The 25,571-nt window shown below is 39.2% G+C and overlaps 1 long non-coding RNA gene and 1 other non-coding gene across 2 annotated transcripts; one reads left to right on the top strand and one right to left on the bottom strand.

The window, feature by feature from the left end:
* Positions 1–1,790: 1,790 nt before the first annotated feature.
* On the bottom strand, positions 1,791–25,548 carry LOC115857809 (uncharacterized). Its single transcript, XR_009559288.1, has 3 exons — positions 25,436–25,548; positions 21,656–21,820; positions 1,791–3,923 (listed from the first exon to the last, which is right to left on the bottom strand). It is a non-coding gene; the product is annotated as an uncharacterized lncRNA (long non-coding RNA).
* On the top strand, positions 3,274–3,380 carry LOC115858040 (U6 spliceosomal RNA). Its single transcript, XR_004041488.1, has one exon. It is a non-coding gene; the product is annotated as a U6 spliceosomal RNA (small nuclear RNA).
* Positions 25,549–25,571: the final 23 nt, after the last annotated feature.

The raw sequence follows: 25,571 nt of genomic DNA on the forward strand, positions 1-25,571 counted from the left end.
CCTTAAGGGTCTGACATCAAAAACTTTTGATACCATATTACATTACTACAACTCAGGCATAAATAATATATCCTGGTACAGTCCTATAAATCAGATGAAATCATTATGATGAGAAGGCATATTCTTAATCTCTGCTGTAAAATATTAATATTAATATTAAAATATGAAAAACTATTGGTATACTTGGATTCTTACATTTCTGAGAAATCTGACTTTCACAGAAATTCTCAAAACACATGTAATTAGGGTTTCCCTGGTGGCACAGTGGTTAAGAATCTGCCTGCTACTGCAGGGACACAGATTTGAGCCTGGTCTGGGAAGATCCCACATGCTGCGGAGCAACTAAGCCCATGCGCCACAACTACTGAGCCTGCACTCTAGAGCCCACGAGCCACAACTACTGAGCCCACGTGCCACAATTACTGAAGCCTGCGCACTTAGAGCCCGTGCTCTGCAATATGAGAAGCCACTGCAATGAGAAGCCTGCGCACTGCAACGAAGAGTAGCCCCCGCTTGCCGCAGCTAGAGAAAAGCTCGTGCGCAGCAACGAAGACACAACGCAGCCAAACATAAAATAATTATTTTTAAAAAGAATTTCCTTCCTTAAAACAAAAAACACGTAATTAGTCATATTCTATGTGTATGACCCAATTCTCGTTATTGAAGAGTGAAGAATGGTACCATTATCCCATACTATTATTTTGCTACAATTGTACTCAAGGAGAGTACAAAGGCCTCCAAAAAAGACCTCAAAGCTCCTCTTTCTTTAATCAACTTTTTTCTTGTTACACTGGATTTCCAAATAGCATTCAAAAGCTTAACCTTCTATCATGTTAAATCACCATCATCAACACCCGCATACACTTTTTCTCACTTAGCTGCACATTAGCAGCAACATTTAGGGAGGTTTTTTTAAAAATGCTGATGTCTGGGCCATACCCAAGACAAATTCAGTCAATATCTCTGGAGGAGGAGCCTTTACACTGGTATTAAAAGCCACTCAAGTCATTCTAATTTATAGCCAAGGTTGGAAAATGCTGCCTTATACCTATAACCTATCTCTCTCCTCCCCTGAACAAGTGAGCTGCTTTAAAAAGATGTTTACACATTGTGCACCTCCAGATGTGATACCCAGAGAAGGATACAGTGCGGCCGAGGATGCACAACCTCAGTCTAATCACACAAAATCATCAGATGAACTTGAAATGAGGAAAATTCTATTTTAAAAAATGAAATGGGGGGTACTCTATTCTTCAAAAAAAGGCAGTATCATAGAAGGCAAATAAAAGCTGTGGACAGACTTGAGATTAAATAAAATTAAAACAATATGACAAGTACATGCAATACCTGCCCCTAAACTGGGTTTTGTATTAGGTAGAGAAAAGGAAAACATTCTATGAAGGACTTTATTAGATCATCTGACACAATTGTCATAAGCACAGTGGATATTTTTTTTCCATAAATTTATTTATTTATTTACTTTATTTTTGGCTGCGTTGGGTCTTTGTTGTTGCCCGTGGGCTTTCTCTAGTTGCAGCAAGCAGGGGCTGCTCTTTGTTGTGGTGCACAGGTTCTAGGCGCACGGGCTCAGTAGTTGTGGCTTGCAGGCTCTAGAGCGCAGGCTTAGGCTCAGTAGTTGTGGTGCATGGACTTAGTTGCTCCGCAGCATGTGGGATCTTCCCAGACCAGGGATTGAACCCGTGTCCCTTGTATTGGTAGGCGGATTCTTAACCACTTCGCCACCAGGGAAGTCGCAGCACAGTGTATTAAGTAAAGGTGTCAATGTAAAAATTGATATTTATAATTAACAATTGCTATATTCTGTAAGAAAATATTTATGCTCTTAGGAAATGTACACTAGAGTATTTGGGATAAAAGGCCATGATATACGTAATTTACCCTCAAATGATTTAGAAAAAAAAATTATGCATGCACACACATACACACAGAACAAGGGATAAAGTAAATGGGATAAAATGTTAACAGTGGATAAACAACAAGGTCCTATTGCATAGCACAGGGAACATATTCAATATCCTGTGATAAACCATAATGGAAAAGAATGTGAAAAAGAATAAATATATGGACAACCAAGTCACTTTGCTTAACACAACATTGTAAACTATACTTCAATAAAATTTTCTAAAATGTTAACAGTAGGCAAATCTGGGAAAGATGTATGTGTTCTTTGTACTATTTTATGTTTATAGCTTTTTGTAAGTTTATTTCCAAAAAATGCCATTTTAAAGATTTCTCTATTTTCTCACTTGTCACCTGCTCCCCCCCATTCTAGCTTCTGTCCACAATTCTTTACCCTCATCAATGACTTCCCTGTCCCTAATTTAAGGAAAAAATGTCAGTCTCTATCTTGCTTGATCTTTCAACAGCATTCATTCTGTTAATCACTCCCTCCATTTTGAAACACTCTTTCACCTGGCTTTCAACCTTTTAAAAGAAACACTCCTTTTCCTCAGTTTTTATTATTCTATTGTTGCCATACTCTCTTAGTTTTCCTCCTACCTCTTTGGCCACTACTTCTCAGTCTCCTCAAGGGAAGAGAGAATTCTTCCTTTGTAGCTGAAATTTCCTAATGGAATAGTTCTGAACCCTCTTTTCTTCTTATTCAACCCCCTTTACCCTCGGCAATCTCATGATTTAGATGATCATCTATAAAATGGACTCTTGAATTTGTTATCTACAGCTCCAACATTATAATCCAAATGCCTTCTTGATACTTACATGTAGATATTTTTAGACATCATAAACATAACATGACTGAGTCTTTCCTAGTTTTCTTCCAGCATTCTCCATCTTAATACATACCACCACCCTCCACTCAGTTTCTCCAGGTCCTATATGCCAACTGTGTACCCAATATATCTGCTTGGTAGTCTCAAAGTCACCTTGATCCCAATATGTCCAAGTCTAAACTCATAATTGCCTTCTCCAAATCTGTTCCTATTATAATATTCCATATCTCACCAAATGACAGTACTTTAGTTCACACACCTAAAACCCAAGAGTCATCCTTGATACCTCCCTCTTTCTTACTCCTTATCCAGGTGTAGTGGGTTGAATTGTGTCCCCCCAAAAGATATATCCAAGTCCTAACCACAAGTACCTGTGAATGTGACTTTATTTAGAAAAGGGTCTTTGTAGATATAATTAAGATAAGGCTCCCAAAATGAGATAATCCTGGATTAGACATACCCCCTCTCCTAACAGACCTAATAAATAGGTGTGATGGATGTCATTATAAAAGAAAAAAGAGGAGTGCTCACTTTGGCAGCACATATACTAAAACTGGAATGATACAGAGCAGATCAGCATGGCCCCTGTGCAAGGATGACATGCAAATTCACGAAGTGTTCCATATTTTGGGGAGGGATAAATTAGGAGTTTGGGTTTAACATATACAAACTACTATATACAAAATAGATAATCAACAAGGACCTACTGTATAGCGCAAGGAACTCTACTTAATATTCTGTAATAACCTACATGGGAAAAGAATCTGAAAAAGAATGAATATATGTATATGTATAACTGAATCACTTAGCTGTACACCTGAAACTAATACAACATTGTAAATCAACTATACTCCAATATAAAATAAAAATTAAATTAAAAAAAATCAAATAGTGGGGGAAAAAAAGAAAGAAGAGAAGACATGGAGTGTCTCCATGTCTCCACATGGAGACACTGGGAAGAAGGCCATGTGAAGATGGAGGAGGAGATTGGAGTGAGGCATCTATAAGCCAAAGGAACCCAAAGGATTGCTGATGGTGCCATCAATTAGGAGAGGGGCATGAAGTGAATTCTCTTGCAGAGCCTTCAGAAGAAACCAACTCCGCCAACATCTTGATTTCAGACTTCTGGTCTTCAGAAGAAACCAACTCCGCCAACATCTTGATTTCAGACTTCTGGTCTCCAGAATTGTGAGAGAATAAATTTATGTTGTTTTAAACCACCAAATCTGTGGCAGTTTGTTATCACAGCCTTAGAAGGCTAATGTACCAACTAGTCACTAAAGTCTGTTTGTTTTACCCTCCTAAATATCTTTTTTAAATTATATAATACAATGTTATCCACTGTAGCTCACCATGTTTTACATCAGATCTTCTGAAATTAGACAGCTGAGAGACGCTTACAAACTTTCAGCTATAAGATGGATAAGGTCTAAGGATATAATGTAAATATCCTCTAAATGTACTCACTTTACACTCTGTCTACCCACCCAGACTAAGTTACTATCATCTCTTTCCTGGGTGACAGAATTACCCTCCAACTGGTCTCTCCACATTCACTTGGGGCCACATTCAAACATTTTCCCATGCTGCAACCAAAGTACTTTTTTTTTTAAGATTTTTTTTAAATGTGGACCATTTTTAAAGTTTTTATTGAATTTGTTACAATATTGCTTCCGTTTTATGTTTTGGTTTTTTGGCTGTGAGGCATGTGGGTTCTTAGCTCACCAACCAGGGATCGAACACGCACCCCCTGCATTGGAAGGTGAAGTCTTAACCCTTGGACCCGCAGGGAAGTCCTGCCGGAGTACTTTTTCCTAGGAATTTTTTTTTTTTTTTTTTTTTTTTTTTTGCTGTACGCGGGCCTCTCACTGTCGCAGCCTCTCCCGTTGCGGAGCACAGGCTCCGGACGCGCAGGCTCAGCGGCCATGGCTCACGGGCCCAGCCGCTCCGCAGCATGTGGGATCTTCCCAGACCGGGGCACGAACCCGTGTCCCCTGCATCGGCAGGCGGACTCTCAACCACTGCGCCACCAGGGAAGCCCCTGGAGTACTTTTTAATAAACACATATCTGATCATGTCACTGCCCTGCTTTTTTAGTCACCTTTATATTAACCTTTCAACTTTTTAAAAGAAACACTTTTTCCTTAGGTTTCATTTCTCTATTGTCTCTATTTTTTTCTCCTACATTTTGGCTGTTTCTCCTAAGTACTCTTTGGGAGGGTTCCTCTTCCTTAATCCAAATGTAAGTGGCTTCCTATTCTCTTAAGGCCAGAGACAAAATCTTTTTCATGACCTACAAAGCTCTTCATGGTCTGTCTACCTATCTAGTCTCCCCTCCCACTTCTCTCCTAAACTCCCTGAACTTCTGTTGTGTTGGTCTTCTTTTTGTCATAGTTACTACAAAGCTCCTGGTGCAAGCTTCTATATCTAGGTTGTTCTCCATGATGACCTGGGTCTGTGTTATGCTGATTTTTATCTGCCTCTCCAATCTCATCTCTCATTTCCTTTCTCCTCACTCAGCATTTTTCACATCAACTTTTCCCTGTTTCTGAAATTATGTGCTCAGCCCCTTCTCCTTAAGGGTCTTTGTGCATGTTGGTCCCCCTGCCTAGAAGACTCTTCCCCACCTTGTTAACCTGATTAACTCCTACGCTTTTTCAGGACTCAGTTTTAATGTCACCTCCTCAGAGAAGCCTTCTCTGATCTCCACTCCAATTGCTTAGACTCCAGTTATATGCTTTCATAGCACCTTTTTTCTTTGTAGTCAGTATCACAGCTATAATTTTATATGTATATATATAAATATATTTGGTTGGCATTTGTACACACACACACACACACACTACACTACAAGCTCTATGAGGGGAGGGAGTATGGCTGTTTTGTTCACCTTCTTAGCAATAGTATCAACCACAGTGCCAAGAACATAGTAGCAATAAACATTTATTAAAAGAATACATGAATAAATGGGTGAATAAAACTACTATCAAATATGTGTCTAGTTTCCAGGAAATTCCCAACTCAACAGATTAAGCATATCTATGATCCTCAAGACCATAATCCAAAAACTGCCTGATGCTGATTCCTATTTACACTCTTAAACACATGCAATTTCATTGTCCATGGATGAACGTTTAACCTAAAGATGGTTCGTTTTGTATGAGTATGCACTAGTGAAACGTAAAATAACTATAGGTTGTCCTCACTATATACAGATCTGAAAGCTGAGTCTTTGATGACAAACTGACTAAACAAAATTGTGGTCAGTATGTCCATTTGAAAATTGGCTGACAAGATGTGGAATAAATTTGGTATCAAAATCCAAATAAAGTTCTGTGAAACAATCTTCTGTGTGCCTATGTGACTTGGATTGCTGCTGAAATCATCCTCAACTTCCACAAATGATTTAAATTCCATGCATGCCTGGTAAAGCCTCAGCCAGTAAGAGAAGGTGACTAGGACTAAGGTTGTGGGTTATAGTTAGATAACAAGTATTGAGAATATGTGTATTGCAGATTAACCAGAAGGGTGAGACACATGTGGGAAATGAATGATAGTAAGATCACAAAGCAGCTGCTGCTGGTAAACAACAGCGGGCCAGCCACAAACCAAGGGACTGATGAGATGCTCTAGAAATGCATACTGATCCTTTGGGGAAGCAAACTGATACCACATATCAAGAGGCACTGCAATCCTACTCCTGGGAATCTGTCATAAGGAAATAATTCAAGAGACTAAAATAAAAGCTATAAAAAGATGCTTGTAACAAAATGCTTAATAGTTAAAAATTAGAAATTACTTAAATTGTCAATAATATGGGAAGTGTAGGAAAAACTAGGTATATCAGTGAAATATTATGAAGATAATTAAAATGATAAAAATACAGAAATATGGGGAAATTTTACAAAATAATATTAAATAAAAGGTAGAGATACACAATTGCGTATCATGATTATAATGACATATAAAATCTGCATCTCTAGCTTGATAATGGTCAAAAAGGATAGATATGAAGAGAATGATGGAGTTTTTTGGATTTTTATACTTCCTTTTATGATATTTTAAAATTGATTAAATGGCAATTCTTTAAAAGAATAGTCTGAAAAGCACTTCCAACTACATGTCATAGCTATGAATTGTGAAGAAGCAAGAGTTGCAAGTATTTTTTACGCTGCAAGAGGGCATTCAGCTACAGTTGGAGAAAAAAGCATCTACAAGCCTACATTTAAAGACTACGCACAGACTTACAAAAACAATGACCTGTTCTGCAAATAGTTGGTACTGCTATAATCAAATGAGAGTTTTTACATAAATTCACTATAAGGAGGACTAACATTTGTTAAGTGTTAGTATTTTCAGAAACGTTTGGGGCCAGACCTGAAGTAGGTTAAATATTTCTCATTTTTTCAGTGATGTCTGTATTTTGATAACAAAAGTATAACAGGAAGCCATTTTGCAATAAAACATAAACAGAAAAATCTTTAAAAAGCCACAATCCCTCTACCCAGCACTAATCAAATTCAATACTAATTGAATACTCTTTTATAGATAATTTAATTTGCTGTGTTGTTTCCTAATCTGTGGATGAAAATAAGCTTATTTAACCAACCCCATTATTGGACATTTTGATGTCTCCCAATTGTTTACTGTTATAAACACTGCTGCAGTTTGATTCATTGTATATAAATATCTGTACATATCTTTGGCTATTTTCTCAGGAAAATTTATCAGAAATGGAATAATAGGGGAAATCATATAAATATACATTTTTTTTATTAGACTTGAAAGCCAAAGATTTTGCTTTCCTTTACATGTTTTTTTCCTATGTCCAATTAAATCTCCTTTCTATCCATTAAATTCTCATCCATTATCCAAAACCCAGTTTTGTGACTTCCGTGGTGGCACAGTGGTTAGGAATCTGCCTGCCAATGCAGGGGATACGGGTTTGAGCCCTGGTCCAGGAAGATCCCACATGCCGTGGAGCAACGAAGCCTGTGCACCACAACTACTGAAGTCCGTGCGCCAAAACTACTGAAGCCCACACGCCACAACTACTGAAGGCCACGCACCACAACTACTGAAGCCCACGCACCTAGAGCCCGCGCTCTGCAACAAGAGAAGCCACTGCAATGAGAAGCCCGCGCACCGCAACGAAGAGTAGCCCCCGTTGGCTGCAGCTAGAGAAAGCTCGCTGCAGCAACGAAGACCCAATGCACCCAAAATTAAATAAATAAATAAATGTATACAAAACCCAGTTTTAAGCTCTATTTTCCAAGACAATTTCAGTGAGTACTCCAATGCCCACTGATCTCCCACATCTTGTACTTTTACTTATTTTGAAATAATTTGAGACTTATAAAAATTTGCAAAAACAGCACGAGGTATTTCCATATGCTCTTCATTTAGATTCCCCAAATATTAATATCTAACGTAACCACAATACAATTATCAAAATAATGGGGCTTCCCTGGTGGCGCGGTGGTTGAGAGTCCGCCTGCCGATGCAGGGGACGCGGGTTTGTGCCCCGGTCCGGGAGGATCCCACATGCCGCGGAGCGGCTGGGCCCGTGAGCCATGGCCGCTAAGCCTGTGCGTCCGGAGCCTGTGCTCCGCAGCGGGAGGGGCCCCAACAGTGAGAGGCCCGCGTACCGCAAAAAAAAAAAAAAAAAAAAAAAAGGAAAAAGAAACATTGCTATCATACTATTACCTAATCTATAGACCTTACTTAAATATTTCATTTTGTCCCACTAATGTTCTTGATCTGGTGCAGGATCAAGCATTCCTTTTAGTTTTCATGTCTCCTTCTACCCCTCCAATGCAGGAGTTTCTCAGTCTTTCATGACCTCAGGGCTGACTCAGGGCACAGGGCCCTGCCCTGCACATTTGATTTAATACTGTTATTGTTGTCTTGAAATTCTTTATTATTTTTAAAGAAATTTTGAAAATTTCACATTTGAATTTTACCAGGGCTCGGTAAATTATGTAGCTGATTCTGAATGACCTGGACACTTTTGAAGAAGATTGGCCAGTTGTTTTATAAGATCCCTCAGTTTAGGTTTGGTTTCATTGTTTCCTCATAATTCAATTCAGGTTATACATGTTTAGTAAGAATACTACCGAAGTGATGTTGTGTTCTCATCCATTGCAGCAGGAGGCGCATAATACTGGTTTATCCCAATACTTGTGATATTAACTTTAATAATTTAGTCAAGATGATGCCTTCCAGTTTTCTGCACTGTGAAGTCACTATTTGGTCCTTTGATACACATTTTCAAATTGCTTTGTGAAAAGGTTGTACAGTTTTACATTCCCTACCAGCATTGTGTGTAAGCACCCATCTTCCTGAAACCTCACCAAAGATAGATTGTATCTCTTTAAAAAACTCCCCAACTTTATATCAGTAAAAGGACTTCTCTTAATTATTTCTAACTACTTTTCTTTGAAAAGTACTACCGGACTTCCCTGGTGGCACAGTGGTTAAGAATCTGCCTGCCAATGCAGGGGACACGGGTTCGAGCCCTGGTCCGGGAAGATCCCACATGCTGCGGAGCAGCTAAGCCTGTGGGCCACAACTACTGAGCCTGTGCTCTAGAGCCCGTGAGCGACAACTACTGAGCCCACGTGCCACAACTACTGAAGTCCACATGCCTAGAGCCCGTGCTCTGCAACAAGAGAAGCCACCACAATGAGAAGCCCGCGCACCACAATGAAGAGTAGCCCCCACTTGCCACAACTAGAGAAAGCCCAAGCGCAGCAATGAAGACCCAATGCAGCCATAAATAAATAAATAAATAAATTCATTTAAAATAAAACAAAGAAAAGTACTACTAATGAAGCTGGACCTCCCTCCCCCACCCCACCCCACTCCCATATTAGCCATTTACATTTCTTCTTTTGAGACTAAGTAAAAAATTTCTTTGTCCAACCTTCTTGTAGTCCACCTTAGTGATTAGATAATCCTAAGAAATATTTGTGAGTTGAAAGGGGATCATGGAGAAGTATACAGATTATGGGCACAGGGTTTTAAATGTTTAGGAAAAGTAAACAGAAACCTCCTTTAGAAGATGACAATTATCTTTAGTATACAACTGTGTGTTGTAAATTCCTGAAGGAGAATGTGATAAACTGGATCTGGATCTAGGCTACTGGGGGAAAGGAGAACCCCAGTGGCTTACTCACAATGGATGTGTGAAGGATAAAAGGGATACAGGAGAAAATAGAATTGAATAGAAGATTCTAGGATGCTCTGTTGGAGAGCAGTGGGGATGAGGTAATCATAAAACAGAAAACCCCTGATAATTGAGTTATTCTGATGATCCAGCTGGCATGACTTAGTCAAATCAAGTATGTGCATAACCTATGACCCAGCAATTCCACTCCTGGTTATACCATTCAAAGGAATTTCTCACTCGTCCCTAAGAGGATATGTTAGAGGATGCTCATTAAAGTGTGCCAGTGTTGTTGTTGCTGTTCTTGTGTGAGGTGGAAAAGAATTGGAGACAATTCTGAATTGGAGTAAATGTATAATAATCAAGATGAAGAACTATGTAACAAATAGTAACAACAGATTAGATATACACAGAGCATGATTAGTATACACAGATATACACAGAACAACTATGTTAAAAACAGTGCCAAGTGAAAAAGAAATGAGAATAATAATACAATATCATTTACATAAGTTAATAACACATACATAGAAAACAAATATACCTTTTTTCAAGAACATGAATTTAAAAAATCTGTATTAAAATGGTTGCATATGGAAGAGAGAAAGGAATTGCTAAAAGGGGATAAAACTGAGTATACTGATAAATAAAAAATGTAACAGGGGACTTCCCTGGTGGTGCAGTGGTTAAAAACTGACCTGCCAATGCAGGGGACATGGGTTCAAGCCCTGGTCCGGGAAGATCCCACATGCCACGGAGAAACTAAGCCCGCACACGCCACAACTCCTGAGCCTGTGCTCTAGAGCCCGTGAGGCACAACTACTGAGCCCACATGCCACAACTACTGAAGCCCGCGTGCCTAGAGCCCATGTTCCACAGCAAGAGAAGCCACCGCAACGAGAAGCCCACACACTGCAACGAAGAGTAGCCCCCGCTCACTGTAACTAGAGAAAGCCTGGGTGCAGCAACGAAGACCAAATGCAGCCAAAAATAAATAAGTAAATTTTAAAAAATCTTAAAAAAAATGTAACTGAGAGTCTTTGCATGGATGAATGACGATAATGTGTCAAGAACTGAGGAAGGTGTTAACTCTCTGCATTAAAAGAATAAGAAAGAAATAAGGGAAGGGAGGAAAGAAAGAATGGAAGAAAGTAAGAAGAAAAAAAGAAAAAGCAAGAGAGAGCAAACTGACCAGTAATAAGCCTCTGCTCCCTTGGATCACAGGGCTTTGCATATGCTGTTTCCATTTGCTAAAAATTCTAATCATGACCACCACCACACACAGACACACAGACACACACACACACACACACACACACGCACACACGCACACAGAGTTAATTCCTCTTTCCTTCAGATCTCAGCTCAGTCATCATTTCTTTAGTAAAAGCCTCCTATGACCTCTCTGATGAGGCCACAACATCCCCCTATTATTAATATAATAGGTCTTAACACTGTATACTCTCTTTTCTGGCACTAATTACAACAAAACGTTTTAGAATTAGAAAACTTTACATTTATTTGTGTGGTTCTTTGACTAATATCTGCTTCCCACTAGTAGACCAAAGCCCAACAAAGGCAGGGATGGTATCATTTTCTCGTTCTCATGCCCTGACACTGGCTGATAGAGAGTAAGAGGCCAGTTAATATTTGTTACATAAGTGAATTAATAAAAGGGTAAATGAATGAACTGACAATAAAGATTGGAAAAGAGAAAGTGGAAGAACTATGAAAATACCCTCACAGAAGGTCTTGAAATTATTTACCATAAAGAAGGAGGGACTGCTTCTTAATTTTGCCACACCTTTTGCATGCCAGGTGCCATACACCATATCACTAACAGGTAAGTATTGTTACCCTCATTTTATTTTTTTATTTTTTATTTACTTATTTTTGGCTGCATTGGGTCTTCGTTGCTGCACGTGGGCTTTCTCTAGTTGCGGTGAGCAGGGGCTACTCTTCGCTGTGGTGTGCGGGCTTCTCATTGTGGTGGCTCCTCTTGTGGAGCACGGGCTCTAGGCATGCAGACTTTAGTAGTTGTGGCACGTGGGCTCAGTAGTTGTGGCTCACAGACTCTAGAGTGCAGGCTCAGTAGTTGGGGTGCACGGGCTTAGTTTCTCCGTGGCATGTGGGATCTTCCTGGACCAGGGCTTGAACCTATGTCCCCTGCATTGGCAGGTGGGTTCTTAACCACTGCGCCACCAGGGAACCCCTCCCCCATTTTAGAAGGTAGTTAAAAACTAAGTCTTTCTGCCCTCAATGTTCATGCTTTTTTCCATATACCATTTAGGATGTGGGGATTGAGAGAAACTGGAAAAGGGGAATATTCACCAAGAGTGCTGAATAGAAGGCAAAGGAAAAAAGAGACGGAGAGAAAACAAGGGTTTAGCAGAATGCAAGAGGATACTAAGCTAAAAAGGGAGATAGCTACCAAAACACTACTTTTGACCTAAAGCCAAAAGTGATTGATCTGAAAGCAGTTCACCCTTGCGATAGAGAGTAAGAATAGGCTGAACTAGAGTAGAAGCAAGAAGAACTACAATTCTACAGCCTATGGAAGGAAAAACCACATTCACAGAAAGATAGACAAAATGAAAAGGCAGAGGACTCTGTACCAGATGAAGGAACAAGATAAAATCCCAGAAAAACAACTAAATGAAGTGGAGATAGGCAACCTTCCAGAAAAAGAATTCAGAATAATGATAGTGAAGATGATCCAGGACCTCGGAAAAACAATGGAGGCAAAGATTGAGAAGATGCAAGAAATATTTAACAAAGACCTAGAAGAATTAAAGAACAAAGATCTAGAAGAATTAAAGAACAAACACCTAGAAGAATTAAAGAGCAAACAAACAGAGATGAACAATACAATAACTGAAATGAAAAATACAGTAGAAAGAATCAGTAGCAGAATAACTGAGGCAGAAGAACAGATAAGTGACCTGGAAGACAGAATGGTGGAATTCACTGCTGCGAAACAGAATAAAGAAAAAAGAATGAAAAGAAATGAAGACAGCCTAAGGGACCTATGGGACAACATTAAACACAACAACGTTCGCATTATAGGGGTCCCACAAGGAGAAGAGAGAGAGAAAGGACCCAAGAAAATATTTGAAGAGATTATAGTTGAAAACTTCCCTAACATGGGAAAGGAAATAGCAACCCATGTCCAGGAAGTGCAGAGAGTCCCAGGCAGGATAAACCCAAGAAGAAACACACTGAGACACATAGTAATCAAATTGACAAAAATTAAAGACAAAGAAAAATTATTGAAAGTAACAAGGGAAAAACGACAAAAAACATACAAAGGAACTCCCATAAGGTTAACAGCTGATTTCTCAGCAGAAACTCTACAAGCCAGACAGGGCATGATATACTTAAAGTGATGAAAGGGAAGAACCAACAACCAAGATGACTCTACCCAGCAAGGATCTCATTCAGATTTGATGGAGAAATCAAAAGCTTTACAGAAAAGCAAAAGCTAAGAGAATTCAGCACCACCAAACCAGCTCTACAACAAATGCTAAAGGAACTTCTCTAAGTGGGAAACAAAAGAGAAGAAAAGGACCTACAAAAACAAACCCATAACAATTAAGAAAATGGTAATAAGAACATACATATCAATAATTACTTTAAATGTGAATGGATTAAATGCTCCAACCAAAAGACACAGGCTTGCTGAATGGATAAAAAAACAAGACCCATATATATGCTGTCTACAAGAGACCCACTTCAGACCTATGAACACATACAGACTGAAAGTGAGGGGATGGAAAAAGATATTTCCATGCAAATGGAAATCGAAAGAAAGCTGGAGTACCAATAATCATATCAGATAAAATAGACTTTAAAATAAAGAATGTTACAAGAGACAAGGAAGGACACTACATAATGATCAAGGGATCAATCCAAGAAGAAGATATAACAATTATAAATATATATGCACCCAACATAGGAGCACCTCAATACATAAGGTAACTGCTAAGAATTATAAAAGAGGAAATTGACAGTAACACAATAATAGTGGGGGACTTTAACACCTCACTTACACCAATGGTCTGATCATCCAGAAAGAAAATTAATAAGGAAACACAAGCTTTAAATGACACAATAGACCAGACAGATTTAATTGATATTTATAGCACATTCCATCCAAAAATAGCAGATTACAGTTTCTTCTCAAGTGCACATGGAATATTCTCCAGGATAGATCACATCTTGGGTCACAAATCAAGCTTGGTAAATTTAAGAAAATTAAAATCATATCAAGCATCTATTCCGACCACAACGCTATGAGATTAGAAGTCAATTACAGGGAAAACATGTAAAAAACACAAACATACAGAGGCTAAACCATACGTTATTAAATAACTAAGAGATCACTTAAGAAATCAAAGAGGAAATCAAAAAATACCTAGAGACAAATGACAATGAAAACACGACGATCCAAACCTATGGGACACGGCAAAAGCAGTTCTAAGAGGGAAGTTTATAGCAATACAACCTACCTCAAGAAACAAGAAAAATCTCAAATAAACAATCTAATCTTATACCTCAAGGAACTAGAGAAAGAAGAACAAACAAAACCTGAAGTTAGTACAAGGAAAGAATTCATAAAGATCAGAATAGAAATAAATGAAATAGATACAAAGAAAACAATAGCAAAGATCAATAAAACTAAAAGCTGGTTCTTTGAGAAAATAAACAAAACTGATAAACTTTAGCCAGACTCGTCAAGAAAAAGAGGGAGAGAACTCCAATCAATAAAATTAGAAATGAAAAAGGAGAAGTTACAATGGACACTGCAGAAATACAAAGCATCCTAAGAGACTACTACAAGCAACTCTATGCCAATAAAATGGACAATCTGGAAGAAATGGACAAATTCTTAGAAAGGTATAACCTTCCAAGACTGAACCAGGAAGAAATAGAAAATATGAACAGACCAATCACAGGCACTGAATTTGAAACTGTGATTAAAAATCTTCCAACAAACAAAAGTCCAGGACCAGATGGCTTCATGAGTGAATTGTATCAAACATTTAGAGAAGAGCTAACACCAATCCCTCTCAAACTCTTCCAAAAATTGCAGAGGAAGGAACACTCTCAAACTCATGCTATGAGGACACCATCACCCTGATAGCAAAACCAGACAAAGATACTACACAAAAAGAAAATTACAGACCAATATCACTGATGAATATAGACGTAAAAATCCTCAACAAAATACTAGCAAACAGAATCCAACAACACATTAAAAGGATCATACACCATGATCAAGTGGGATTTATTCCAGGGATGCAAGGATTCTTCAATATACGCAAACCAATCAATGTGATACACCATATTAACAAATTGAAGGATAAAAACCATATGATCATCTCAATAGATGCAGAAAAAGCTTTTGACAAAATTCAACACCCATTTATGATAAAAACTCTCCAGAAAGTGGGCATAGAGGGAACCTACCTCAACAGAATAAAGGCCATATACGACAAACCCACAGCAAACATCATTCTCAATGGTGAAAAACTGAAAGCATTTCCTCTAAGATCAGGAATGAGACAATGATGTCCACTCTCGCCACTATTATTCAATATAGTTTTGGAAGTCCTAGCCATGGCAATCAGAGAAGAAAAAGAAATAAAAGGAATCCAAATAGGAAAAGAAGAAGTAAAACTGTCACTGTTTGCAGATGACATAGTACTATACATAGAGAATCCTAAAGATGTCACCAGAAAACTACTAGAGCTAATCAATGAATTTGGTAAGGTTGCAGGATACAAAATTAATGCACAGAAATCTCTTGCATTCCTATACACTAACAACGAAAGATCAGAAAGAGAAATAAAGGAAACAATCCCATTCACCATTGCCACAAAAAGAATAAAATGCCTAGGAATAAATCTACCTAAGGAGGTAAAAACCTGTACTCAGAAAACTATAAGACACTGATGAAAGAAATCAAAGATGACACAAACAGATGGAGAGATATACCATGTTCTTGGATTGGAAGAATCAATATTGTGAAAATGATTATGCTACCCAAAGCAATCTACAGATTCAGTGCAATCCCTATCAAATTACCAGTGGCATTTTTTACAGAAGTAGAACAAAAAATCTTAAAACTTGTATGGAGACACAGAAGACCCGAATAGCCAAAGTGGCCTTTAGGGAAAAAAACGGAGCTGGAGGTATCAGACTCCCTGACTTCAGACTATACTACAAAGCTACAGTAATCAAGACAATATGGTACTGGCACAAAAACAGAAATATAGATCAATGGAACAGGATAGAAAGCCCAGAGATAAACCCACGCACCTATGGTCAACTAATCTATGACAAAGGAGGCAAGGATATACAGTGGAGAAAAGACAGCCTCTTCAATAAGTGGTGCTGGGAAAACTGGACAGCTACATGTAAAAGAATGAAATTAGAACACTCCCTAACACCATACACAAAAATAAACTCAAAATGGATTAGAGACCTAAATGTAAGACCAGACACTATAAAACTCTTAGAGGAAAACATAGGAAGAACACCCTTTGACATAAGTCACAGCAAGATCTTTTTTGATCCACCTTGTGGAGTAATGGAAATAAAATAAATAAATAAATAAATGAGACCTAATGAAACTTAAAAGCTTTTGCAAAGCAAAGGAAACTACAAACAAGACGAAAAGACAACACTCAGAATGGGAGAAAATATTTGCAAATGAATCAACGGACAAAGGATTAATCTCCAAAATATATAAAGAGCTCATGCAGCTCAACATTAGAAAAACAAACAATCTAATCAAAAAATGGGCAGGGGCTTCCCTGGTGGCGCAGTGGTTGAGAGTCCGCCTGCCGATGCAGGGGACACGGGCTTGTGCCCTAGTCCAAGAAGATCTCACATGCCGTGGAGCGGCTGAGCCCGTGAGCCATGCCCGCTGAGCCTGCGCATCCGAAGCCTGTGCTCCGCAACAATGAGAGGCCACAACAATGAGAGGCCTGCTTACCACAAAAAAAAAAACAAAAAATGGGCAGAAGACTTAAATAGACATTTCTCCAAAGAAGACATACAGATGGCCAAGAAGCACATGAAAAGCTGCTCAACATCACTAATTATTAGAGAAATGCAAATCAAAACTAACATGAGGTATCACCTCACACCCGTCAGAATGGCCATCATCAGAAAATCTACAAACAACAAATGCTGGAGAGGGTGTAGAGAAAAGGGAACCCTCTTGCACTGTTGGTGGGAATGTAAATTGATACAGTCACTATGGAGAACAGTATGGAGGTTCCTTAAAAAACTAAAAATAGAATTGCCATATGACCCAGCAATCCCACTACTGGGCATATACCCAGAGAAAACCATAATTCAAAAAGACACATGCACCCCAATGTTCATTGCAGCACTATTTACAATAGCCAGGTCATGGAAGCAGCCTAAATGCCCATCAACAGATGAATGGATAAAGAAGATGTGGCATATATATACAATGGAATATTACTCAGCCATAAAAAGGAACAAAATTGGGTCATTTGTAGAGACGTGGATGGGTCTAGAGACTGTCATAAAGAGTGAAGTAAGTCAGGAAGAGAAAAACAAATATTGTATATTAATGCACATATGTGGAACCTAGAAAACTGGTACAGATGAACTGGTTTGCAGGTCAGAAATAGAGACACAGATGTAGAGAACAAATGTATGGACACCAACAGGGGATAGTGGCAGGTGGGGTGGGTGGTGGTGTGATGAATTGGGAGATTGGGATTGACATATATACACTAACATGTATAAAATAGATAACTAATAAGAACCTGCTGTATAAAAAATAAATAAAATAAAATTTAAAAATTCAAAAGAAAAACACAAAAGAATAGGCTGAACTAATATTATGCAGTGCCATCCTGAGATTTAAAATCTAGATGCATGGGTCTTACATTTCAAGCGTCTTTAGGGGCCAGTAAGGCTGATGGATATCAGACAACAGGAAGTAGTGGGGCCTGTGCGGGAACCGAGACTGAATAATGAGTGTACGCCCTACCTAAAGGCATTAAAAAATCAGTGAAAAATATCACACAAACATACACAATTTTAACCAAACAAAACTATTCCTCTGGCAGAGTCTAGCCCATGAGCCTCTAGTTTGTGCCCCTGTGACTGCTCTAAATTCTAGAGAAAAGAGCTGACCATGTCAAAGAAATAAGTAACAGAAAACATCCAGAAGAGCTACAGTAATCAAAATCTACAACAAGCAAATGGGGTATATAAATTTATACCTAGAATTCATCTTAATCCATCAGTTAAATTTAATCCAAAAAACAGTAAATATTAATTGATTATTTGTAGATACAAAGTAATGACCTAAGTGTCTGGGGTTAAAAGATGGAATATGTTACTACTTCTGTACTTTGGTATTTAGTTCTCAGTTCGGGTCCCACAAGGTTTTATGAATGGGCAGTTACACAGGTTACAGGTTACAAAATAACCTTTATTGTCTGCTCAGTAGAAAAATCAGTCCCTCATCCTGTCCATGATTTAAATCTCACCTACATGTCCATTCAGCTTTAAACCTATCATAGTCATGTAATGTCCTGTATCCTAAAATTGTCTCTTGTCTATCTATATAAAAATTCTGATTTCTTTAGTCTTTGGTGATAATAACTTGTGTTTGAATTCAAGTGCCTACTCAGGTCCCAGTAAAGATGCTCAATAAATGTTCACTGAACCCAAAACTAATGTTTTTGAAATATGTCCACAAATATTTTGATATTTTCTCTTCAAAAAAGTGAACTCTGGGAATTCCCTGGCAGTCCAGTGGTTAGAAATCCACACTTTCACTGCTGAGGGCATAGGTTCAATCCCTGGTCGGGGAACTAAGATCCCACAAGACACACAGCGCAGCCAAAAAAAAAAGAAAAAAGTGAACTCTAACTCCCCTATCATTAGGAGTGGTCTGAATTAAGTGACTCACTTTTAATAAACTGAACAGTGGAAGTGATGACTTCCAAGACTAGATCTTAAAAAGGCAGAGTTTTCTTCTTGCTCTCTCTTGGATAACTTGCTCTGGGGGAAGCCAGTTGCTGTGTCATGAAGACATTCAAGCAGCCCTATGGTAGTGAGAAACCGAAGCTTGCTGCCAACAGCCAGTAAGGAACTGATGCTTCTTGCCAAGAGCCATATGAGTGAGCCATCTTAGAAGTTAATCCTTGAGCCTCAGTAAAGTCTTCATACGACTGCAGCCTTGACCAACAGCTAGATTGCAACTTCCAGAACCAGAACCGTCCTGATAAACCACTCCTAAACTCCAGACCCACAGACACTATGTGAAATAATAAATGTTTATTATTGTTTTAAGTTGTTAACTTGTAGGGTAATTTGTTAAGCAGAAATAGATAACTCATACGCCTACTGAAATTATCATCATGTTATGACATACACACGTCTTATGTCTAAAACCTAGCTGTTTTGGAGCCTCTTTCACTTACCTTCTTCCCCTCCTCCACTTCCCATTTTTGCCACCTCCAGAAGCCACCCATTCCCCTTTTTCTGAATATTAAAAAGTCCTAAATAGAATATTAAAAAGTCATTTTGCTCCTAATGGGCCCAAGAGAGGGATTGCTCAGGGTCAGATCTTTATCTTCTTTCTAATGTGACAGATGTTGGAGGAGATATTTTGGATCATCCAGACCTCTCATCAATCTATTCATAAATATCCACTTAGTTCAGTTATGTATCCATTTATTTACCCGAGAGGATTTTAATTATAATCAGCAGTGTCAGCTTGGAAAATGAAGGAAAGCAATCAGAAGCATAAATGCCACCTAAACAGGTCTTTGGAGTGTATGTGGATATGCCCATAAGTGGAAGTATTTTCAGACTTGTGACCAGGGGAAGGACTTGACCTTTGGTGATAGATGGAGTAGAAAATATTACAATAGGCAGGGGTAGCATTGTGAGAGGTGTGAAAATGATATACAGGATACCTTAGATGTTAGTTTCATTCTATAGTCTCTTCCCTGCTCAGTATACTTCCCAGCAGCTTTAGCACAGAGGCTGAGACAATGTGTCCTTGTTTTACAGAATATTGTTTTACAGAGAGCTCCTAGCAGAGTCTGGTACAGAGAGGAGAGGGAGCAACTATTGCTGCCAAAGGGAGTATCAGAAACTGGACATGACTTTGTGCATGGAAACTACTTCCCCTTCCCCACAGATTTTTGAAAGCAATGAATAAATAAAGAGTGGCTCTGAACAGCCAATGCAAGTAAAGAAAGAGGAAATGTCAGGTCTTAGAAGTTTATCAACGAAAGTCTTAAATAAAAAAGAAAACATATCACAGTCCTAGGAAAATCCCTCTTTAATTGTTTCCTCATCTATATTATTGCAGATTAGAGAAAAAAAGCTTAAGGCATTTGACCTCTTTTGCTGAAAACCACTCCCACTGGTGGGACTGGCATCTTATTACACTTCTCACCTGATACAACAATGACTTGACTACACTATAGTATCTAATCCTCAGATTTATTAACTTTAAAATGGAGCCAATATTTATCTCATAAGATTATTGAGGATAAAGTAAGATAATTATATTTAGGGAAATATAAAAAGTGCTTCATAAGTGATAATTGTCTTAGGTTGGGGGTCCCCGAATCTGACCCTGAGTCAAGGTGTTATGAGTTGAATTGTGTGCCCCATAAAAGATATTAAAATTCGCATCCCTGGTACCTATAAATGTGACTTTATTTGGAAATAGGGTCTTTGCACATGTAATTAAAGTTGTGATATGGTCATCAGAGCGGGTTCTTGATCCAATATAACCAGTGTTCTTATATGAGGGGAAGACGGCCACGTGAAGACACAGAGACACAGGGAGAATGCTATGTAAAGATGGAGGCAGAGACTGGAGTGACGCATTTACAAACCAAAGAATGCCATGGGTCGTCAGCCATCACCAGAAGCTAGGAGAGATGCATGGAAGAGACTTTTCCTCAGAGCCCTGAAGAGGAACCAATCGCACCAACACCTTTACTGTATTTCCAACTTCTGGCCTCCAGAACTGTGAGAGAATAAACTTCTGTTGTTTTAAGCCACACAATTTATGGTACTTTGTTACAGCAGCTCCAGGAAACTAATACACAAGGATTTGAGAGTATGTGGTTTATCTTGAAGGAGAGACCTGGAACCACTGATAGCAGAGTGGGGAAGTGAGACTGGGGAGAGAAGGCCAGTAACAGAGTGGGCTGATGGGTAAGTTACCTCTGCAGGTGGGGCTCAGCCCTTCTGTAGACTCCTGGAGACAATGTGGAAGATGCCTCCGAGTTGTCCTGCTTCTCAGGAGTTAGGACATTGGTATACTTATTAGTATAAATGTTGGTATATTAGTGTTCTATGGCCGCTGTAACAAATCACAAATTTGGTGGCTGAAAACAACAGAAACTTATTCTCTCACAGGTCTAGGCGTCAGAAGTCCGAAATCAGTATCCCTGGAATCATGCAGTCAGGAGGGTCACCCTCCCTCTAGAGGCTCTAGGGGAGAATCTGCTCCTTGCCTCTTCCCCCTTCTGATGGCTGCTGGCACTCCTTGACTTGTTGCTACATCACTACACTCTCTGCCTCTGTGGCAACGTCTCCTCCTCTTCTGTGTGAAATCTCTCTCTGCCTAGCCCGTAAGAATACATGTGATTGCATTTAGGGCCCACCTGGACACTCAAGAATCATCTCCCCATCCCAAGATCCTTAATCATACCTTTGGCTCTACAACATAAAATTCAACAGTTTCAGGGCCTGATGTCTTCAGAGGACATTTTCCAGCCTGCCACAGGTGGTATATGTATATATCCTTCAGCTTCCATTTGTCATTGGTTGAAGGCTGCTCTCAGGGGTGAAAATTCCTCAGCACTTCTGTCCTGTCCTGCAGGGGTTGAGAAAAACTCAGGTGAAAAGTTGCAAGCCCTTGCAGAGGACTTCTTTCCGGCATGTATGGAGGAAGTGCTGAGAGGATGTCAATGGGATGACAACAACAACATCTGCTACGTTATTATTTTTTGTTATTATTTAGGTTTTTGGTTAATTTTAAATTGAATAATTAATCATTAGTTCTAATTATGGTTATCAGCTATTTTAGCCTATTTTCTGATGACACACAATATAAATTATTTGCACTATCTGAACTTAGAAAATATTATCCCACCTACCTGAACTTTGTCATTTCTACAAGGGTCCACTTAAATATACATTGCTCTGTCCTTTCCTCCAAAGCAGCTTTCTTTTATTGTTTTTCTTTTTTTAGCACCTGTGCAATCTCTTATTAATCTCTATTTGGTCATGCATAATTATCTTTCTCAACTATATATATATATTCCTCAACTATATTTTAGCATTGACGAAGGTAGAGGAATGACATGTATATTTTCAAATTCTTGATGCTGGGATTTTGGAGACTTATAATTATAATCTGGTACCTTTAGTAATTTTTCATAAGGAAATACGAAGCATCTACTTTGAACATATTACATGCTTTTAGTTTCTTCAAGGTCCCTTCTTATAACATATACATTATCTTGTGGGACAGGAAACTCTGAAGCCTTATTGTACTTTGCCCACTTAGTGACAGTTTTCAAACCAGTTTGTTTATAGAAAACAGAACTGTAATATGGTGAATGGCCGAGAAATTCCTGGCTTATTTCTAAATATCTCTGGAATATCAGGATTCTGGCTGTGGGTAAATGAATGAAATAGGCAACGTTGGAAGAGGTACAAGTGAAAAATATAGTATCATTTTGAACATGGTGATCTGAAGTTCCATGGTTATCTTCTGGAGATGTCCAGGAGGTAGGTGGTTACATGACTGAAGCTTGAGGGAGAGATATGGACCGGATGAAAGATTTAGGAATCTCTTTGCATTAGGTAGATGGATGAGATCACACCAGAAGAGCAAGTAGAACATAAAGAGAAGTAGAAAAGTGGGCCTGGTACTTCCCTGGTGGTGCAGTGGTAAAGAATCCTCCTGCCAATGCAGGGGACATGGGTTCGAGCCCTAGTCCGGGAAGATCCCACATGCCATGGAGCAACTAAGCCCGTGCACCACAACTACTGAGCCTGCACTCTAGAGACCATGAGCCACAACTACTGAGCCCGTGAGCCACAACTACTGAAGCCCACACACCTAGAGCCCGTACTCCGCAATAAGAGAAGCCACCGCAATGAGAAGCCCGCGCACCGCAACGAAGAGTAGCCCCCGCTCGCTGCGGCTAGAGAAAGCCCGCGCGCAGCAACGAAGTTCCAACGCAGCCAAAAATAAATAAATTAAAAAAAAAACTTAATAATTGTGTCTGAGATAAAAAAAAAAGTGGACCAACAGTGGAACCCTGAGAGTCATCTACATTGAAGAGGCAGGAGGAAGAAAGAATGGAAGTAGGAGAACCTGGGGAAGAGGCTGTTAAGGGAGCCAAGGGAGTCAAAATTCTAATGTGAGAAAGGAAAAATGCAGCAGAGAGATCTAATAAAGTTAAAAAAAGAAAAAAAAATGATGTAATTCTGTGCACACTTAAAAAAAATTCACAACAACTTGGAGGTTCTTGGTGATCTTAATGAGAGCAGTTTCAGTGGAATGTTATGGGCAGAGTTTCAAAAGGGCTCACAGGAAACTCTGGGTATGATACCTGTGAAGCTACTTTGGGGTAGTCCAGTGACCCCCTCTTAGCTCAAGTGTCCAGGAAAGCTATGGAAGATCCAAGAGGATCTAGAGCCCAAACTGAGCTTAGCAGTGATTTGAGTGAATGGGAAATGACACAAAGCTGGGGACGACATAACTGAGAAACCAGAAGATTACATTAGTAGGAATCATGTAAACTTCCATTTGTTAAGTTTGCGTTTAAATAACAGATTGCTAAAAATCAAGGTGGGAGAGATTTAGCTTGGCAACAACTGTTTAAAAATGATCCAAAGATTTCTGGTTGATTATAAACTTAAAACGGGCCAAGAGTATAACTTAATTCTTAAAAAGGCTAGTACAGGCTTGGGCTGTGATAACAGAGAAGAGGAAGTGGAGATAAAACTAGTTTTTGCGGTTTTTGTTTTTTTCTAAGTAAAGACAAACAGGGAAGGAGGAAAATAAAAAAGAAATTAAAAGGAGATGGAGTCATTAGGAAAAAAATTAAGGACGGAAGAGATTTCAGTATATTTATTGGCCAAGGGTAAAGATCCATTAGGGAGAGAAAGAATACAGGAGAAAAGGGATAATTAGCGATACATGGAGTCCGATGAAGCTGGGAGAAGTTGGTTTTGAATGGAAATGGGGATGCCTCACCCTTGGAGAGACTGGATGGAAGGCTGAAAGGATGGGAGTGACCACAGATAAGCTGTTATGTTTGGGAAGGAATTCAGCCACTTGGGAAGAGTACAGGATAATGTTCTCAGTTTGCTTGATGAAGTAATATTCCAGTGGGATAGGTTCTGCTGTTTCTGAGAGTGTGTGTAAAGAAGACAGAGCAATGGGGAAATTGGGGAAGTTGGAAGGGAGGGTAAGAAGAGTTCTGGATAGAATGGGATTCTTGATCTTTGAAGGGGGATCCAGAAATTGGCAGGTTTCCTCTCAGTCTCTATAAGATCAACACCCACTAGGGAGGTCAGATTCTTTGGAGCCTCTGCTGGCTTTTGCCCTCTGGCTCAGGACTGCTAGGCCAGACTCTGTCAGGGATGTGCTCAGAATCACAGACTTAAAAAAAAAAAAATCTTAAGTGGAATTTTAAAATTTATTCATGAAAAGAAGTCTTTGAGAGACAATCATTTTGAAAAACATACTCTTATTCTTGCAATGTCTAAATCGTCCTGTTAAAACTCATGACTGGCGGAATTACTAAGCAGACAGTATAATTTACAGAAAAGTAATAGTTGTAAGATACTGAAATGCAGATGAATCTCACTGGTATAACTCTTAATCAGACAGTGGTTAAAATTAAGGCAAAAAGTGTTTCAAAATAAAACATTAAGAATCATGGACTTTTCAATATCCTGGTTGTTATATCATAGCTTTGCAAGATGTTACTTTTGGGAGGAACTGGCTAAAGGATATACGGGATCTCTATTATATTTTATAACTGCATGGAAATTTACAATTGTTTCAAAATAAAAAATTTAATTAAGAAAAAAAAGAATCATAGACTTTTGAGTGTCGAAAGGTCATGAGAAATCATTAGCCGTTCCACAAACGCGCCCAGAGAGCTTGTCGAAGGCCAGGCGAGGGGCGGGTACTACACGAAAGAAATAAGCTCTTCTCTGTCCTCACGACTTTACGTGAGGAAAGCTGACTACAAAACTCAGCATCTATAAAAGAAAGATGAGACGAGCTACATCCTACAACAAGCTAAACATGAGGAGACGTACAAAATGAAGACAGGGATTGAAAAAAACAAGTCCTTTCGTTCTGAGGGGAGAAGCCCGATTTCCTTAAGAATTTCAAAGAAACAGAGCAAGAGTCAAAGATTCAAAGACCCTGTGAGGTGAACCCCACCCTAGGACCATTCACCTTTGGCGATTCCCGGTTCCGTGTGTGCTCACGCGCGCGCACGCCGCGCCGCCGCCGACCCAGGGACGCGAGAACGTTACCGCGAAAGGGCGCGTGCCCGCTCCTGTCTACGGAAGTCCCGCCCCCATTTCCGGCG

The sequence above is a fragment of the Globicephala melas genome, chromosome 16 (assembly GCF_963455315.2).
Source record: "Globicephala melas chromosome 16, mGloMel1.2, whole genome shotgun sequence".
Lineage (NCBI taxonomy): Eukaryota > Metazoa > Chordata > Mammalia > Artiodactyla > Delphinidae > Globicephala > Globicephala melas.